This window comes from Hibiscus syriacus, unplaced genomic scaffold (genome assembly GCF_006381635.1).
Source record: "Hibiscus syriacus cultivar Baekdansim isolate YM2019G1 unplaced genomic scaffold, ASM638163v2 tig00112981_pilon, whole genome shotgun sequence".
NCBI classification, from domain to species: Eukaryota; Viridiplantae; Streptophyta; class Magnoliopsida; order Malvales; family Malvaceae; genus Hibiscus; species Hibiscus syriacus.
Window position 1 is genome coordinate 548528 of NW_024063431.1, and position 4299 is coordinate 552826.

Sequence of the window (4299 nt, forward strand, 5' to 3'; positions counted from 1 at the left end):
AGACATCTTCATGAAAAACAACATCTCGGTTAACAAAAAAGGTTTTTAGTTCAAGATTAAAGAGAATGTAGCATTTTTTAGTAGCAGAATAACCAAAGAAGACATAATGAATAGTTTTTGAAGAGAATTTGTCACTATAGTGTGGCTTAGTTGCATAACATAAACAACTAAATACTTTGAGATGAGATAGATTTGGGGATTTATGATAAAGCATCTCAAATGGTGTCTTCCATTGAATCACAGAAGATGGAAGCCTATTGATGATGTAACAAGCAGTGAGTACACACTCACCCAAAAACTTAATAGGTACACTAGATTGAAAACGTAAAGCATATGCAACTTCTAAAATATGCCTATGTTTTCTTTCAGCAACCTCATTTTGCTAAGGGGTGCCAACACAAGAGCTTTGATGAATAAGGTCGAGATAGGAAAAAAGGATAGCACTCAGAGTTAAAAAATTCAGAGTCATTGTCACTCCTAATTATTTTAACTGAAGCAGAGAACTGAGTTTTAACCAAAGAAAGAAATTGTTTGAGGGATGAAAGAGCATCATTCTTATGCTTCAACAGATACAACAAAGTCATCCTAGTGTGATAATCAATAATGGTTAAAAAAATGATGACCACTATGTGTAAAAACCCTATATGCACCCCACAAATAAATATGAATAAGATAAAATGGAACAGATGACCTAGAAGTGCTCACAGGGAAAGGCAACCTAGGTTGTTTAGCTAAAGGACAAACAGAGCATTTGTGAACTAAATCTTGCTAAAATTTAACAGATTGCAGAAAACCTATTTTATTAATCTTAGAAAAGCAGCATGCCCTAATCTAGCATGCAAAATACAAGTATTTGATCTGGCAGAAGCCATACAAGAAGCAGTAAAAGAAAGTATGAGACAAACCAGAATCAAAAAAGACTCAAAAAAATATAAGTCTTTAGATTCCCTACTAATCCCCTTTATCTTTCCAGTGAAGAGATCCTGCAGGAGACAGAAACCAGGATAAAAAGTGAGGAACCAAACCAAGATCATGAGTAAGCCGAGACACTGAAAGCAAGTTGTTTAAACTGTAGAACAAACATAAAATTTTCAAGTCTATAGTATGGAGTAAGAAAACGGGAACCAAGGTGAGTTACAGGAACATGTTTACCATCAGGAAGATTTATGAAACGTGAGGAGGAATCACAAGGAGTGGGACAATCCAAGCTCTTAAAATCATATAAAATATGGTATGTTGCCCCTGTGTCAATAATCCATTTAAGTGAAGCATTAGATTGCAAGTAATTGTTAGGAAATATACCTGCAAGATTAACAGTAGAATCTGCAGAGGGTGACTTGTTCAACAGCTACAAAATTTGATCATATTGCTCTTGAGTGAACACTGGAGCAGAAGGAACATGATTATAACGAGTGGAAGTAGGCATAGAGTCAACAGAAACGCTCGAATTTGCCACAACACTGGAAACTCCTTTCTTTTTGGTGAACTTGTAATTCGGAGGAAATCTGATCAATCGATAGCATTGATCCTTTTTGTGGCCTTTAATTTTGCAGTAGCCACAGGCTCTAGAAAACCGTTTACATTCAGAAGAAGTAGCAGAATTAGAAAACAATGTTATCGTATCATGTGCAACAACCACAGAGAGATGAGACCTTTGAGACTCTTCTTGAATCAGCATAGAATATTCTTGATTCACCGTTGGCAGAGGTTGTATGAGCAAAATCAAACTGCGAATTATTGAATAGGAGTCGTTTAAACCTATCAAGAACTGAAATAGTTTCTGCCGAACGAGATGTTTCATGTTCTGCTGGGAAACTTCACAATCACATACAGTGAAGGGAATCAAGGACTCGTACTCGTCCCACAACATCTTCAAATGAGTGAAGAATCCAAAAATAGTGGATTCACCTTGACAAAGAGTAGCAATTTCTCTATGCAAAAAAAAAAAGAAAGAAACGAGAGCCATATACCTTATCAAATCTTTCCTGTAGATCACTCCAAACAGAGGCAGCACTGGAGGCAAATACCAGCCCAGCCGATAAACCTTTGCTAACGGCGTTCATAATCTAAGACAGAACCACCGCATTGCACCGATCCCATTGCACTTGAAAAGCATCACTGTAATCACTACGCTGACAAGAACCGTCAATAAACCCTAGCTTGTTCTTGGCCAGTAATACAATCTTCATCGAACGACTCCATATGTTGTCATTATCTAATCCGACGAGAGGCTGGGAGATGAGAAAAATCCTAGGCATGTCAGACGGATGGAGGTACAACAGGTGAGTGAAATCGATTTCCTCGGGATAAGGCATTTTGAGAGAAAAAAAGGGAATGAAATTGGGGGAAAAAGGAACTGATTGAGGGTGAGTGGAATGAAAATAAAATAACAAAGGAGTGCCAAAAAATTGAAAGAAGCAAAAGACGGATGACCGAGATTAGGCTAATACCATGTTGAAAATACCTCTTATTTCATTATATTATCAAATGTATACAAATTACATAAATATAGCTTTAACACTAAGGTAACTGCTTCTAACTAATTTCTAACTAGCTTCTAACAACATAACAATATTCAACTAATTTCCTATTCTCAACAGTGAGAATAAACCTTGAAGCTGGAGGAATTACAGTAAGATCAAAATTTCCAAGCAACCTACAATCCTTTGTAAGACTCATCTCGCCTTTAAAGACCTGACGATAATCCATACAAATCAAATAAGGTTGAATGAATTCTTGGTTTAGGGTCTAAGGTTAGCGGTAAATGTAAGTTTTCTTAAAGGTGGTTCTTGAAATACAAATTTTAGTTATCCATTTTATCGATGGTATTCATCCTAATATTTTATTTAGGTTTACTCTATACGAAAAATTTATGTTATTTATATATATATATATATATATATGTACATATTCTAAAAAATATTTCTAAATTCATTAATGTTTAGGGTTTATGGTTTACGGAGTGGGTTCTTATGACAAGTAACATGCATTTGAAAGTTCGTATGACAAGCCTTTTATAAAGTACCTAAATGGAGATAGTGGTCTGCTGGTCCTGATAAGTGATGAAAACTTGTGACTTCTTGGTTGGGAGAACTGTGTTTCTGGGAATCAACTTTGTCATGACCCCACCAGCAGTTTCAATACCAAGACTAAGTGGAGCCACATCAAGAAGAAGAATGTCTATGCATAAAACATTATACACAAATGCCAGTCAAAGTTTGTTTCATCAAAAACAGATTCATCAGCTATAAGGATGAGAAATGAAATGTACATTTGGTTTCATCACCACCCTGTCCACTCAGGATTCCTCCTTGCACAACAACACCATATGCAACTGCTTCATCCGGGTTAACATCCTTGTTGGGCTCATTTCTATCAAAGTAGTCATTGAGTAGTTGTTGAACCATTTGAATTCTAGTGCTTCCACCTACAAGAACAGGTACCCTGATCTTTCAGAACAGGTCATTGTTCAATACCTCAAAGCGAGCCCTGATCAATGGCTCGGAGAAATCAGTACCAACAAAAAGTGATTCAATCTCCACACAGACCTGGTGCTGACTGCTGAGAGCTCTTTTGACATGCTCTGCTTCCCTCCTAAGCTTACCAATAGCCCTGTTGTCCTTGCTGATATCTCTTTTATTTTTTTTCTTGATTATTTAATGAAGTACTCCATATCCCTCTGGTCAAAATCCTCACCTACAAGCTAAATGACTGTGAGCAAAATTGAAACAATTTTTCAAAACTTACAAGGAAACAATTTTTGTGGCAAGAACCTCGAATACACCATTGTCAATTATTAAGATACTGACATCGAATGTCCCACTACCAAGGTCAAACACAAGAATGTTTTTCTCACCTCCCTTCTTGTCCAAACTATAGGCAATGGCAGCTGCAGTTGGTTCATTGATAATTCTTTCCACATTCAGCCCAACAATAATGGCAACATCCTTAGTGGCCTGCCTCTGTGCATCATTGAAGTAAGCTGAAAATAAAACAAAGAGAGAATGATTTCTTGAAATAAAAGTATAAGGGTAGAAAACATGTTTAGGTAGGACCCATTTAAATAAAGTATGTTGGACAGATACCATGATGAGGTAGGTACTATATTCATCTTCAAATAATCCTTTTATCTTTTTTTGCACTAACTTATTTCTTGTTTCTAAGTTGTTTTCATTTTTTAATTCACATTATCATTACATAATGTAAAGATGTCGATCCACAATTGAATGTCTAAGTGGAAATATTTCAAAGGGAGAAATAAATTTTCAATGAAGTAGTTGCATACACAAACATGCACCG

General features: G+C 36.1%; 1 pseudogene; it reads right to left on the bottom strand.

The window, feature by feature from the left end:
- Window positions 1–2066: 2066 nt before the first annotated feature.
- On the bottom strand, window positions 2067–4059 carry LOC120184973 (annotated as a pseudogene).
- Window positions 4060–4299: the final 240 nt, after the last annotated feature.